We start from the raw sequence: 16,756 nt of genomic DNA on the forward strand, positions 1-16,756 counted from the left end.
AAGACCTCGAAATTTAAAACAAGATGAATGACCCTTTGAAGATTTTATTTACTTAAACAAACCTGAACCAGCAGTGCCAAACCGGAGGGGAATAAAAGACACAAACTCCCTCCACCAGGGTTATGGCATGCCTAACGGAATGCAACATGATCACACTGATGGGACACCTAATCATGAAATGCAAAGAGCTTTGATCTCTGGTGGAGGGCTACTAGACCGACTCTAACAGACCTCAGGAAATTGAATGATGCATGTGTGCACGACCCATTCCCAACTCCGTTCACAGATGAAGTATTGGAAAATGTTGGCGGGCAAGAAGCATATTCTTTTACTGATGGGCTCTCAGGGTACCACCAAATCAAAATCGTGCCGGAAGACAAGAACAAGACCACCTTCACGACTGAGTGGGGATGCTTTCAACACACCGTTATGATGTTTGGGTTGAAGAACCCGCTGTCCATCTTTTCGCGCATAGTTGTTGCAGCATTTAAAGAGTATATCCACAAATTCCTGGAGGTGTATTAGGATGATTGGACTGTATTTGTGTTGGGTCCCTATAATACTAGTGATTACCCCATTACTATTGTAGTTATACCCCTTATTAATATTGTTGTGCCCCTATTGCCCCCATATTGTTATTACTGTGCCCCATAGAATCCCTCTATTGTTATTTTTGTGGCTTTATATTATTATTGTTAGGTCGGTTGGATTATATTGTGACTCCTTAGACTCCTATATATAGAAAGGAGGTTTTGTCATTTGAATCATCAAAGAATTGTTCATTTATGTAATGTAAAGGAGGTTTCCCCCTCGAAGAGGCTGAATTCTAAGGCGTTGATCTATCTTTTCTATCTTTTCTTGAGCTGGTTTCATAACATTTGGTATCAGAGCTTTGGATTCTAGGGTTTCGCTGCTCCAAACAGGTCATCGTGGCATTTTCGCTATAACCTTTTTCTGCGACGTTTCAGAAGTTGCAAAAAAAACCCATTTGAGAATAAATCTCTCTGAACCTTGGGTCCGAATTTCAGAGCTTTTCGCGCTATATTTGCGGAGATATGATCTGAGGAAGTTGGTCTTTTTGCAGACTCCTGAATTACATTCGAAACAGGTGACCTGGGGAAAATCGTCATAACTTTCTCTCTGGGCATTAGATTGAAATTTTGTAAGAAGGTACAGAAAGAGGACGGACTGTAGTTTCTTGTATGCATTTTTTAGATCCAAAGGTCGAAACAGTGACTCGTGGCACGTCGTACAAGTTCGCTCTACTGAACTAGTCTATAATCAAGTCACTGTGGGAGATTTCGCATAACTCTTCCTTGGAGAATCCAATTTGGGTCAGACTTGTGGCATTGGAAAGAGGACACAGAGGGCTACTGCAGGTTACAAATTCAGAACTAGATGATTGAAAAGTACAGAGATACATCAGAGGCAATATCGAGCTCCTACAAAGTGAAAAAAGGTGTGTAGACTTTCTTAAATTTTTGCTTAAGCTTGGTTTGAAATTTTATTTTGAAGGAATTCAAAGGGCATAGTAGAGCATTATTATCGGTAACTGATGCCCCGAGGAAAGAAAATGCAAACACCTAGTAAGGAACCTGAAAGCTCTAGCATGACTCATGAAGAAGAAGAAGAAATGCTACATGATATATCAAAATTACAAGAACAAGTGCAACAAGTGTCACTTGCACAAAAAGCAACAGAATCTAAGATGGATGGTTTAAGGAAAGATGTAGAAGCTAAGATGGATGGTTTAAAGAAAGGCGTAGAAGCTAAGATGGATGGCATGGAAGCTAAGGTGAATGGCATGGACGTTAAAATTGATGGCATGGATGATAAGATGGAAGAATTGAAGATAAATATGAATAAGTTGCTACAAGAAATGGTCACTAAGGGTGAAAGGGTACTAAAGGAAACTCATGATGAGAACAAAAGAAATGTTAATCATGATTCCATAGACTCTAATGTTGGATCGAAGACTCACCATGTTCCAAAAATCGATATGAGGAAGTTTGATGGCAAGGATCCCGCCACATGGATATTACAGATGGAGCAATTCTTCGATCTCAATAATGTGCAAAACACACAAAAGGTACGTATGGCAACTTTATATTTGGAACCAAATCAGTTTGTATGGTATCAATGGCTTTGCTCTCGTAAACAATTTATCACTTGGGCAATTTTTACGGAAGAATTGATAGCACATTATGAGGATACAAAAAGCAACACTTTTTTTAGCCAATTGATAAGTCTCAAACAAAAGGGTTCAATAATGGAGCACATTGAGGAGTTCCAAAAATTGAACATAAGGGTAAAAGATATTCCAGAGGAGCATAGGATTGATGTGTTCATAGGGTCTTTAAAGGATAATATCCAACATGATGTTCGCCTTTGGGAACCTGATTCATTAGAGAAGGCATTCAGGTTAGCAAGAAAAATGGAAAGCAAAATTATGGCAACCAGGAAGCATACCACTCACAACTATAAAGACGGAAGTGTTGTTGCCCCTAGTCTTCCACAACCTATAAGGTTGACACCACAACAATTGGAAGAAAAAAGAGCAAAAGGGCTTTGTTACAGTTGTGATAGCAAATACACTAAAGGTCATAAGTGTGCTGAGAAGAAATTATTCTACATAGATTGTGAAGAGGAAGAAGAAAAGGAGCAAGAAAGGTCAAAAGAAGAGGATATACTCCAGGAACAAAGCCTAGATGAAGAACAAATAAATCCGACCATATCTTGTAATGCATTGGCAGGAATTACCACTCCTCAAACCATCAAGATAGAAGGACAAATCAAGAAGAAAAAGGTAATAGTGTTGATTGATTCAGGAAGCACCCACAATTTTATTCATTGTAAGGTAGCAAAAGAATTGAATTGCTTCCTATATCCAGCACCAGAGTGTCAAGTGATGATTGCAAATGGAGGAACAATAAATTGCTCTGGAAAGTGCCATAATATCAAGCTATCCATGGGAGAATATGTATTGACTAGCCCAATGCTTTCCATTCCAATGGGAGGTGCTGATGTTGTACTAGGAGTCCAATGGCTACAATCCTTGGGTACAATAGCTTTTAATTTTCAAGAACTTTTCATCAAATTTTCTACGGAAGGAAAGGAAGTTGAATTAAGGGGTATTGCAGGGAAACCAGGAAAGATAATCAGCTCTAATGGTATGACAAAGCTTCTAAAAAAGGAGCAAAGAGGTGTAATTGCACAATTATGTTCGCTAGATGTTTCCACATCGGAATCATCTATTTCTCCAGATCTCCAAAAAGTCCTGGACAATCATTCCAAGGTATTTGAGACTCCCAAAGGTCTCCCACCTATGCGTGATCATGATCATGCTATTCATCTGATTCCAGGAAGTGTTCCTCCAAACATCAGGCCGTACAGATATCCCTATGTCCAAAAGAGTGAAATTGAACGTATGGTTGCAGAAATGCTAGAGGCTGGTATAATTCAACCGAGTCAAAGTTCTTTCTCTGCTCCAGTAGTATTGGTGCACAAGAAGGATGGATCATGGCGCATGTGTCCGGATTATAGGGAGCTCAACAAGCTCACTATTAAAGATAAGTTCCCCATTCCTGTCATTGATGAATTACTGGATGAATTGCATGGATCAATTTACTTCACCAAGTTGGATCTTCGTTCCGGATATCATCAAATCAGAATGAAGATTGAAGACATTCCGAAAACAACATTTAGAACTCATGAGGGTCATTATGAATTTTTGGTCATGCCTTTTGGCCTTACCAATGCACCTTCAACATTTCAAGGTTTGATGAATTCAATTTTCAAACCATTCCTTAGAAAATTTGTGTTAGTATTTTTTGATGATATACTAATCTACAGCAAGTCTTGGAAGGATCATGTTGAACATGTTGACAGGGTGCTACAACTATTGGAGGAGAAACAATTATATGCAAAAAGATCCAAATGTTTCTTTGGAGTCCAGGAGGTGGAATATTTGGGTCATATTGTATCTCATGAAGGAGTTAAGGTAGACCCTAGCAAAATTAAAGCCATTAAGGAATGGAAAATCCCCACATCCATAAAGCATCTGCGAGGATTTCTCGGGTTGACAGGGTATTATCGCAAGTTTGTTAAGAATTATGGGAGAATAGCAGCACCTCTAACAACATTATTGAAGAAAGATGCATTTTCATGGACTCCGAAAGCAACAAAGGCCTTTGAACATCTTAAAGAGGCAATGTGCCAAGCACCGGTCTTAGCTACACCGGACTTCACAAAAACCTTTATTGTGGAATGTGATGCTTCAGGAAATGGAATTGGTGTTGTTCTAATGCAAGATGAAAGACCCATTGCTTTTGAAAGTCGTCCAATCAAGGGAAAGTTTTTAAGCAAAGCTATTTATGAGAAGGAAATGTTGGCAATACTCCATGCACTTAAGAAATGGCGACCCTACCTAATGGGAAGACACTTCAAGGTAAAAACGGATCATGATAGCCTTAAATACTTTTTAGAACAAAGATTATCCTCTGAAGAGCAACAAAAGTGGGTCACAAAGATGTTGGGTTATGACTTTGAAATCATCTACAAAAAAGGGAAGCAAAATGTGGTGGCAGATGCACTCTCAAGAAAGGATGAGGATGTGGAAGCATTGTTGTGCGCCATTTCTATTATCCAACCAGATTGGATAAACGAAGCAAGGGAGGAATGGAAGAATGACGAAGAAGTGTGGGCACTTATTCGAAAGTACAACAAGATTCCAGTACGTCTGATACATTTAGCTGGCAAAATGATTCGTTATGGTACAAAGATCGCTTATACCTCTGTAAGAATTCCCAGCTAAAACAAAAGATTCTTATGGAATTGCACACTTCTCCCTTAGGAGGGCACTCAGGATTTTTAAAAACTTACCACAGGGTTAAGAAGGAATTTTTTTTGGATGGCCTTAAATCAGATATTCAAAAGTTTGTGGCGGAATGTTTGGTTTGCCAACAAAATAAAGTTGAAACAATTAAGACATCGGGTCTATTACAACCTTTATCCATTCCAAGCCAACGTTGGGAGGAGGTTTCAATGGATTTTATCACAGGTTTACCCAAGTCTGAGGGAAAGAGTGTCATCATGGTGGTAGTTGACAGACTTACCAAGTATGCACACTTTTGTGCATTATCACATCCATTTAAAGCCAGTACAGTTTCTACTGCATTTATGGAAACAATTCAAAAGCTACATGGAAACCCAAAGATTATTGTAAGTGACAGAGATCCCATTTTCACTGGAAATTTTTGGACAGAATTATTTTCTTGTCTTGGTACTCAGTTAGCTCATAGCTCATCTTATCATCCTCAATCTGATGGGAAAACTGAGATAGTAAACAAATGTTTGGAAGGATATCTTCGTTGCTTTGTATCTGATAAACAGACACAATGGGTCAAATGGTTGCCTCTGGCTGAATGGTGGTATAACACTTCCTTCCATACAGCAACAAAAATGACCCCATTTATGGCACTTTATGGGTATCAACCACCATCCATCACATCATATTTAAGAGAAAATTCTAAGGTTCAGGCAGTGGAACATCACATCGAACATCAACAACAAGTCCTCCAACTCTTAAAGGATAACCTCGTGTTGGCACAGAATAGAATGAAACAACAGGCAGATCAACATCGCAGTGAAAGAAGTTTTGATGTAGGTGATTGGGTATTCCTACGGCTACAACCATATAAGCAAATGTCCCTCAAGCAAGCTAAGAAGGATAATAAATTATCACCAAAGTATTATGGTCCGTACAAGGTGTTGCAAAAGATTGGTACTATGGCATACAAATTGGAGCTTCCTGCAGCTTCTCGATTGCACCCAGTTTTCCATGTTTCATGTTTAAAGAAGGTTATAGGCGACAAGCTCCCAGTTCAAACAATATTGCCAGAACTTGATGAGGAAGGAAAAATTATATTGGAACTGGAAGCAGTCACAGAAACAAGAACTCGACAGCTACGAAATCGATCAATTTCAGAGTATCTTATCAAGTGGAACAATTTATCCGCTGAAGATTCCACATGGGAGGATGAGAATTTTATACAGAAGTATCCAAAACTACTCAAGCATTGAGGACAACACATTTTGAAGGAGAGGGGCATGTTTGCTCCCTATAATACTCGTGATTACCCCATTACTATTGTAGTTATACCCCTTATTAATATTGTTGTGCCCCTATTGTCCCCATATTGTTATTATTGTGCCACATAGAATCCCTCTATTGTTATTTTTGTGGCTTTATATTATTATTGTTAGGTCGGCTGGATTATATTGTGACTCCTTAGACTCCTATATATAGAAAGGAGGTTTTGTCATTTGAATCATCAAAGAATTGTTCATTTATGTAATGTAAAGGAGGTTGCCCCCTCGAAGAGGCTGAATTCTAAGGCGTTGATCTATCTTTTCTATCTTTTTTTGAGCTGGTTTCATAACAATTTGGATTGGTTAAGCACCATGTAGAAAACTTGCACTTGATGTTGGATACTTGCCGACGCCACCAATTCGCGCTGAAACTCAAGAAGTGTACGTTCCTCATCCCCTTTGGGAAATTGTTGGGACATATGGTCTGCAACAAGGACTAATGGTAGACCCCGCGAAGATTTGCAGTAATTCTTAATTTGGAAGCACCGTGAAGTGTTAAACAGTTGCGTGCTACCTTGGGACATAGGGGGTACTACAACAAGTTCATCAAAAGCTATGCTCAGATCACCGTGCCAATCGAGAAACTGTTGAAAAAAAGATGTCACGTTCTGCTGGAACGATGATTGCATGAAGAGCCTAGATGTACTAAAAGAGAAATTGGCCTCCATGCCAATCCTGGTCTTCCTGAAATGGCATGTGGAGTTTCATATCCATGTTGACGTGTCATGTATAGCGCTGGGAGAAGTACTCACATATGAGGGTGGAGAGGGCTTGGATCACCCTACCGCATTCGCAAGTCGCAGGTTGTCTAAAGCGGAAAAGAATTATTCCACAATTGAACGCGAGGGGTTGGCTATGGTGTACGCGCTCCAAAAATACCGGCACTATTTGCTAGGGGGGCATTTCAAGATGTATACAGACCATTCCGCACTAAAATACTTGGTCAATAAGCCTATGTTTGGGGGGTGCATATGCAGGTGGCTCTTATTGTTCCAAGAATATGATTTTGAGGTCGTTGTGAAGCTTGGACGCCTGAATGTAGGACCAGATCACTTGTTGCAAATTGAGACGGGCGAGGAACCTACTAATTTGGAGGAAGGATTACCTGATGCACAACTCTTTGTCGTGCGCGTCGCATGTTAGACTCCGTCTCATGTCAGAGATTGATTCTTCTTCAAAATCCTGTTTTGAAGAAGAAATCATTAATGTGTTATTTAAATTATGTAATTTATGCTCCAGCTCTTCAAAAGGCAGTTTCCTCAGCTCTTATCTCTGCAAAAGCACAAACACAAGTCAAAACATCATCAGCAATCAGAGGCAAAAAGCTTTTGGAGAAGTCTCACTGGAAACGCATTATCTAATGCCGCTTTCATACAAGTTTTTGATGCTAAGATAACAGTTGACAGATGTGTTCTACAAGATGAGCTTGCAATGAATCAGCTGAAGCACCATTGTTCATCAAAGCAAATTCCGTTGCCACAGTTTGGAATACATTCTGCTGTTAGAGTATGCCATGACTGCTTCAATAATTTTACACAATCATCTTCAGCAAATACACAAACCAACTCCTATGGCATTGATAAAATGGCCTCAGATGACGATGATGCAACAGTTTCTGATGGCATTGATGCATCCACTGATAAATTATCCAGAGTTGATTTGAATGAAGTCATTTCACTATCAAAATCAGAAGAAAAAAAAAAACTCTTATGTGGGAGGAAACTTGAGTATTTCTCAGACAGTTGAATGCAAATGTGGAATGCCGCTGTGGTGATTGCAAGTGAGGCTCATGCAATTACATTAGTAGTTGAAGAATTACTAGGAGTTGTTTTTACTATAGCTACATTAACAGATGAAGCTGTTGAAAATGGTGAGTTGAACTCTCCTAGATGTGAGAATAATCTATCATCAGCTAGATTTGGTGGAGAGCTTGCATCTCTTTGCATTGCTATGGTCAATTTAGTGTGGAGAACTATTCTACATGCTCTGTCATTGGTATTATCCAGGTCACAGGGTGAGGCTATTGTATTGGAAATACTGAAAGGTTACCAAGCATTCACACAGGCTTCAAGCATTCTTCGTGCAGTGGAACCTCTGAATGCATTTCTGGCTTCTCTTTGCAAGTTCACATTAAGTACTCAAAATGATTCAGATAGGAGGAGCACTGTTGGTCCCTTATCACCTCCTGGCTCAAAGCGTACTGAACATGTTGCTGATTAAAAAGATTATGTTGTTCTTACACCCAAGAAATGTGCAGGCGCTCAGGATTGGATAATGTTTTGGTCTCATCATGGATGTTGGTTCTGGAAACTTTGGCAGCCTTAGATCGCATCATTCATTCACCACACGCCACTACACAGACTTATCTGATCTAATGGTTCCATTAATATATTAGAGTTGCGGACCTGTTGAAGATATTTGCACTGTTCTTGCAACCCACGAAGAAATACATCCGACTGCAATACTAAGTGTTGTTGCTGGTCTAACCCCTTGATCTGGACCAGGTCACGAAGTCTAGCATCACTTCAAAAGTTTTCCTGAACCGCGGGATGCTTTCATGATCCAGATTGTGTGCTGAAGTAACCGAGCTTCTGAGGCATTGTATTGGGCATAAATACGATGTTAATGGCTTCAAATTGATAAAGAACCCGGCATCATCTTAAAGATTTGTGAGCACGTATTCCCTAGTAGCCTAACAAGATCCAAAATTACTCGATCAGTTCATGCATATGTCTAAGAGATCTGAAGTCTTCTCTTATTCGCTGGAGAAAGCTATGATAAGGGATTCTGCCTCCCCTTCAAGGAAAGTCTGTAGCAGAACCGTTACAACAGTTTCGAAGCATTCATCCATCTCAAGCTGATTTGAATAGGGATACTCTGATGTTCGGTTTGGTAATTGCTACAAGGTATGTTTACAGTTCGGTTGATGTGAAGATCTATTCATTCCTTCAAATTGCATTAAACAATGATTAAGGGTTTTGATGGCTCGGAAGCCAGTTTAAATTGAAGCACCAGCCTTCGAAGTTTTGAAATTTTCTTTGGCGCGTACAAATGTATAAGACTCTGTTTGAAGTTACTTTTCAGATCTAATAATGTGTGATTTTGAGGTATCCTCAGCTCTCTGAAAAGGAAATTCTGAAGCATATTCATTCAATGAATTGCTCAGTCTCCAAGAATAAATGTGTGGCACGTAAGGGAAAAATTATGTTGCGGAAATTAAAACAAATGTGAATGCTAGGAATTTGACATAACGAACAGTATTCGAGCTGCAGGCAGCAGAAATATTTATAAGCAAACTGAGCATGAATTTTTGCCCCCGAGTTCAACTGTATCATAGCGTTTTTGGTGATAAAGGGACCAAACACCACGAAGACATCTGTCACAGCAGAAAACAGGGTCAATTCGCCTATTTTTATCTTCAGTCAATGCTTCAAACAGGATCAGCTCTCCATATGTCAAGCCATCAGCAGAATGTTAGTTTAAAGGTTATTTTTATGGCCAACGCATTTCCAGATTTGGGGCGCAGTTATGAAACCCAGAATGTGCAAAGTGGCATACAGATTCGACTGCTTATGTTTATTTTCAGTAATTGGGAGTGACACCTGTAATGCCACCGCTTCATCAGTTTTCAACAGTTCGGGTAGAAGAAGGAGCACATTTTTATTTTCAGAGGAGCTAATTGTTTTCTGTTAGTAATGATAAAAATCAAATTCCTGGTCTTGGGGTCGATTTGTTTTCCCCCAGTGGTTTTTTGTTTCATATATTAAAAAGAAAACGTTCTTTCCAATTTTTGTGTAGTTAGTTAAAACAGCGCCCCTGTTTTGGGCAGCAGTTTTATTTAATGTATTAAAAAATTCATTTGTAAAGAGGGGTGAGAGGGGAGAGTTTTTTCTGAGCGCTGGGAGCTGCTGGAGAAAGAGAGAGCTTTTTATTGTACAGTTTTTGGCAGAGAATTTAATGGAATTTCACAGCTCTGTTTGCTGAGATTCATGTGGTATGTTGATTTAGCATAAGTTTTTCCCTTTGTCTCATATGTAAACTGTTATGTTTCATTCACCTCATGATCATATCTAAATGAACAAATGAAGTGTTTAGGTAGGAATTCATAGTATTGTATGCTCCTCCTATAAATTTGTTCAATTCAATGTTTTCTTCTGTTTGAGGAGGATTCAAAGTATTATTTGCCCTCCTTAGCTCCTCACCAGTCTTGCCATCCCATTTAAAAATCTAGATTTGGTGTTAAATTGCTTGCCTACCTTGCCTCAGTTGATAACCTATGTAGTCATTATATTTCTCTGTTCAAGCTGTGATTTTGCCCATGCAGCCCAGAAAAGCCCCGTCATTTAATTTAAAAACCCCAAATCAACACTTCCTCATCAGTTTACTAGCCTAATATCTTTGATCCTAATTGGTCAGCTCACCCCATTGAGAAAATACCTTGAGTGTGACCGGAGAGAGCCTTCTCCTTCCTCGTAGGGCTAGCTACGAGGTGTAATGGTTTGATGTTGCCTTGAAGGTTTACCTTCCTCAGCCTAGGGTGAAATCTCAAGCGCTAACATAGTGGCGACCATACTGGGGAGAACAAAATTGTTTGTTGATTGATGTGTTTGTTTCATAAGTCTTAGACGGAGCCTGAAGTTACGCCAGGAGCCTTCGAAAACGCTCTTGTTTTACATCAGCGTTAGTAGATAAACGCTGCTTCAGTCAATCTCCGTGAGCTTGTGAATATAGCACTTCATTTGAATTTTACCCCAGTACATGTATCAATTTCAGATCTGATGCTGATGGTGGACAGCAGTCAGATACATATGCAGGCTGAATCATTCACCTGGCGACTCCAACTCGATCCAGACATTCCAGTGCCTGTTGATGCATTCATGCAATGGTAGGGTATGTGGCAAACCCTGCACTGTGTGAAGCTCTAAACGAATTTAGAGAATGCTTAGTGGATGTTGAAATTAATGAAGAAGTTTTAAGTTTTTTCCTTCAATGTTTGAAATCTCCGAATTATCATCCTAGCGTCTGTGAGTTACTTGTTGAAAGAATCGAGAAGGAGATTCAAGATTTAGATGAGCAGATCCAGTCTTATGATTTCCAAGACCCTAAAAAGTTCTTGGAAATCCTTCCTCCTTCGCAACAAGCAACAACAGACTTGCCTATAGAGGTATACATTGACAATGTGCAGCTGGAAGTATGCATTGCAGAGTTGGGGCAGCCAACAGAGTCCGGCGTCCGTGATCCTTTTGCGGCATACATGGGCACATTTTTCACTTTGATTGACAGACCAGATTGTCTTGTACGTGACCAGGCTCAGTACGTGCATGAAGGGCTGCCAGTAATCTCATCTGTGACTTCGTGGCAGCATTCTCAAGCGGCTTCATTTTCAGGTTTACTTGAATGGCTAATTTGGCATTTTAGGATTACCTGATCTAGTGTTTGTACAGCAGATTAGAGTAGGTTGTGTAAATAAATAAGCAGCCATAAGGGCAGCGTCTTGTTTTAGTTTGCTTGAAGATTGTTTGAGTTCAGTTTCAGTTTGAAAATAAGTCAAGAGCTGTCTTGATGTTGACTCCATTGCCCAATGGGTAGAGGCACTGTCTGCTCTCCCAAAGTTCTGCGGTTCTTGGCACCTCCAGGAAGCTGCAGCTGCCATCCCAAATGGAGCCGATGTTAGACTCCGTCTCATGTCAGAGATTGATTCTTCTTCAAAATCCTGTTTTGAAGAAGAAATCATTAATGTGTTATTTAAATTATGTAATTTATGCTCCAGCTCTTCAAAAGGCAGTTTCCTCAGCTCTTATCTCTGCAAAAGCACAAACACAAGTCAAAACATCATCAGCAATCAGAGGCAAAAAGCTTTTGGAGAAGTCTCACTGGAAACGCATTATCTAATGCCGCTTTCATACAAGTTTTTGATGCTAAGATAACAGTTGACAGATGTGTTCTACAAGATGAGCTTGCAATGAATCAGCTGAAGCACCATTGTTCATCAAAGCAAATTCCGTTGCCACAGTTTGGAATACATTCTGCTGTTAGAGTATGCCATGACTGCTTCAATAATTTTACACAATCATCTTCAGCAAATACACAAACCAACTCCTATGGCATTGATAAAATGGCCTCAGATGACGATGATGCAACAGTTTCTGATGGCATTGATGCATCCACTGATAAATTATCCAGAGTTGATTTGAATGAAGTCATTTCACTATCAAAATCAGAAGAAGAAAAAAAACTCTTATGTGGGAGGAAACTTGAGTATTTCTCAGACAGTTGAATGCAAATGTGGAATGCCGCTGTGGTGATTGCAAGTGAGGCTCATGCAATTACATTAGTAGTTGAAGAATTACTAGGAGTTGTTTTTACTATAGCTACATTAACAGATGAAGCTGTTGAAAATGGTGAGTTGAACTCTCCTAGATGTGAGAATAATCTATCATCAACTAGATTTGGTGGAGAGCTTGCATCTCTTTGCATTGCTATGGTCAATTTAGTGTGGAGAACTATTCTACATGCTCTGTCATTGGTATTATCCAGGTCACAGGGTGAGGCTATTGTATTGGAAATACTGAAAGGTTACCAAGCATTCACACAGGCTTCAAGCATTCTTCGTGCAGTGGAACCTCTGAATGCATTTCTGGCTTCTCTTTGCAAGTTCACATTAAGTACTCAAAATGATTCAGATAGGAGGAGCACTGTTGGTCCCTTATCACCTCCTGGCTCAAAGCGTACTGAACATGTTGCTGATTAAAAAGATTTTGTTGTTCTTACACCCAAGAAATGTGCAGGCGCTCAGGATTGGATAATGTTTTGGTCTCATCATGGATGTTGGTTCTGGAAACTTTGGCAGCCTTAGATCGCATCATTCATTCACCACACGCCACTACACAGACTTATCTGATCTAATGGTTCCATTAATATATTAGAGTTGCGGACCTGTTGAAGATATTTGCACTGTTCTTGCAACCCACGAAGAAATACATCCGACTGCAATACTAAGTGTTGTTGCTGGTCTAACCCCTTGATCTGGACCAGGTCACGAAGTCTAGCATCACTTCAAAAGTTTGCCTGAACCGAGGGATGCTTTCATGATCCAGATTGTGTGCTGAAGTAACCGAGTTTCTGAGGCATTGTATTGGGCATAAATACGATGTTAACGGCTTCAAATTGATAAAGAACCCGGCATCATCTTAAAGATTTGTGAGCACGTATTCCCTAGTAGCCTAACAAGATCCAAAATTACTCGATCAGTTCATGCATATGTCTAAGAGATCTGAAGTCTTCTCTTATTCGCTGGAGAAAGCTATGATAAGGGATGCTGCCTCCCCTTCAAGAAAAGTCTGTAGCAGAACTGTTACAACAGTTTCGAAGCATTCATCCATCTCAAGCTGATTCGAATAGGGAAACTCTGATGTAAGGTTTGGTAATTGCTACAAGGCATGTTTACAGTTCGTTTGATGTAAGATCTATTCATTCCTTCAAATTGCATTAAACAATGATTAAGGGTTTTGATGACTCGGCAGCCAGTTTAAACTGAAGCACCAGCCTTCGAAGTTTTGAAATTTTCTTTGGCATGTACAAATGTATAAGACTCTGTTTGAAGTTACTTTTCAGATCTAATAATGTGTGATTTTGAGGTATCCTCAGCTCTCTGAAAAGGAAATTCTGAAGCATATTCATTCAAGAATTGCTCAGTCTCCAAGAATAAATATCTGTGGCACGTATTAGGGAAAAATTCTGTTGCAGGAATTAAAACAAATGTGAATGCTAGGAATTTGACATAACGAACAGTATTCGAGCTGCAGGCAGCAGAAATATTTCTAAGCAAACTGAGCATGAATTTTTGCCCCCGAGTTCAACTGTATCATAGCGTTTTTGGTGATAAAGGGACCAAACACCACGAAGACATCTGTCACAGCAGAAAACAGGGTCAATTCGCCTATTTTTATCTTCAGTCAATGCTTCAAACAGGATCAGCTCTCCATATGTCAAGCCATCAGCAGAATGTTAGTTTAAAGGTTATTTTTATGGCCAACGCATTTCCAGATTTGGGGCGCAGTTATGAAACCCAGAATGTGCAAAGTGGCATACAGATTCGACTGCTTATGTTTATTTTCAGTAATTGGGAGTGACACCTGTAATGCCACCGCTTCATCAGTTTTCAACAGTTCGGGTAGAAGAAGGAGCACATTTTTATTTTCAGAGGAGCTGATTGTTTTCTGTTAGTAATGATAAAAATCAAATTCCTGGTCTTGGGGTCGATTTGTTTTCCCCCAGTGGTTTTTTGTTTCATATATTAAAAAGAAAACGTTCTTTCCAATTTTTGTGTAGTTAGTTAAAACAGCGCCCCTGTTTTGGGCAGCAGTTTTATTTAATGTATTAAAAAATTCATTTGTAAAGAGGGGTGAGAGGGGAGAGTTTTTTCTGAGCGCTGGGAGCTGCTGGAGAAAGAGAGAGCTTTTTATTGTACAGTTTTTGGCAGAGAATTTAATGGAATTTCACAGCTCTGTTTGCTGAGATTCATGTGGTATGTTGATTTAGCATAAGTTTTTCCCTTTGTCTCATATGTAAACTGTTATGTTTCATTCACCTCATGTCATATCTAAATGAACAAATGAAGTGTTTAGGTAGGAATTCATAGTATTGTATGCTCCTCCTATAAATTTGTTCAATTCAATGTTTTCTTCTGTTTGAGGAGGATTCAAAGTATTATTTGCCCTCCTTAGCTCCTCACCAGTCTTGCCATCCCATTTAAAAATCTAGATTTGGTGTTAAATTGCTTGCCTACCTTGCCTCAGTTGATAACCTGTGTAGTCATTATATTTCTCTGTTCAAGCTGTGATTTTGCCCATGCAGCCCAGAAAAGCCCCGTCATTTAATTTAAAAACCCCAAATCAACACTTCCTCATCAGTTTACTAGCCTAATATCTTTGATCCTAATTGGTCAGCTCACCCCATTGAGAAAATACCTTGAGTGTGACCGGAGAGAGCCTTCTCCTTCCTCGTAGGGCTAGCTACGAGGTGTAATGGTTTGATGTTGCCTTGAAGGTTTACCTTCCTCAGCCTAGGGTGAAATCTCAAGCGCTAACATCGCGGACGGACACTTTTAAGATATAATCCACTTTATAACAACAGAAACTGCGCTGAAGGAATACTCCGTCCAGCAGAAGAAGGAAATGGTGGTGCACACGACTGATTTTTCTGTCATCGCGGGGCACCTATACAAGATGGGTAATGATGAGATACTGCGAAGATATGTACCTGAATTTGAACGAAGTCAGGTCCTCGTGGAAGCACATGGGGGCGTTGTAGGAGGGCACTATGCAGGACAAGCGACCGTGCAAAATATTCTCTGCGTAGGGTTGTGGTGGCCAACCCTTCATCAGGATTCAAAAGCACATTGTAAGGCCTGTGATATATGTCAAAGGACAAGTAAACCATTGCACAGGAATGAAATGTCGTTGAATCCACAAATGATGCTGCATCACTTCAAAAAGTGGGCAATCAACTTTGTAGGACCTATCAAACCTCAGGGAAAGACGGGTGCGAGATACATTATCACCGCAACAGAATACCTGACTCGTTAGGCAGAAGTGCAGCCGGTCAAATACTGCATGGACGCCACAACTGTGAAGTTTTTATTTGAACACGAGTTGACTCGATTTGGATGTCCAAAAATCTTGATGAGAAATCGCAGTACACATTTCCTAAATGAAACCATCAGCTTGCTAACAGAAGAGTTTCAGGTGTATCATCAGTAAAGCACACCATATCACCCACAAGCCATTGGAATAGTGGAAGCATTCAACAAAATACTGGAGACTGCGCTGACCAAAGTATGCAATGCACAAAAGAGTGATTGGGACCTGCTCGTACCTGTAGTACTATGGGCTTATAGGACAACATGCAAAAAACTGATGGGACAGACACCTTTCTGGTTGGTTTATGGCATGGAAGATAAGTAAGATCTCAGGTGCGACTTAGGGGAATAGCGCAGAGCACTGCTCTAGCAGCACGGAAGCTCCACATCCCTTGGTTAGGGCTGCACGAAGGCAAGTATATCAGGGCGCGAAGACCTGGGAAGTGCATGAAGCAACCTGTGCGAAGGGACTAACAGTTGGACCAGTTCAACCTCTCAGACATCTCAAGGGTGCAGAAACCTGGTTCCAGCACCCCCCCATACTACTTCGGGTGAGACCTCAGTCCACACTCTGCAGATTGTTGCTGAAAGGGCTAGTAGTACAGGGATTTGTTTGGCTAATTAACTTCGAACCTGTGCCAGGCCCCAAAAAGCCAATAGTAAATCTACACCTAACATCAGAGACCTTTTTCTGAATACTCGGGTGTAGTCTTGCACATTTTGACCTTTGAGTTGTCTAAATTTCTGCCAATTCATGATGGATTTTTGCATATAAGCTAGAAGGTAGAGTTGTCTTTTGGTTGCAACAATGAAATCATTCCAAGAAATAGAGATCTTACCATGTTTTTTAATCTCCTCTTGGGTCTTTGATTCCCACCATACTAGTGTTGCACCCTCCATTCTCAAGGAAGCTAACTGAATCTTTATGTCATCCTCTTGAAGGTTTTGAATCCTGCAATATACCTC

The sequence above is a fragment of the Pinus tabuliformis genome, chromosome Q (genome assembly GCF_031772625.1).
Source record: "Pinus tabuliformis cultivar Carrire ecotype Pingquan chromosome Q, CPIR1, whole genome shotgun sequence".
Lineage (NCBI taxonomy): Eukaryota > Viridiplantae > Streptophyta > Pinopsida > Pinales > Pinaceae > Pinus > Pinus tabuliformis.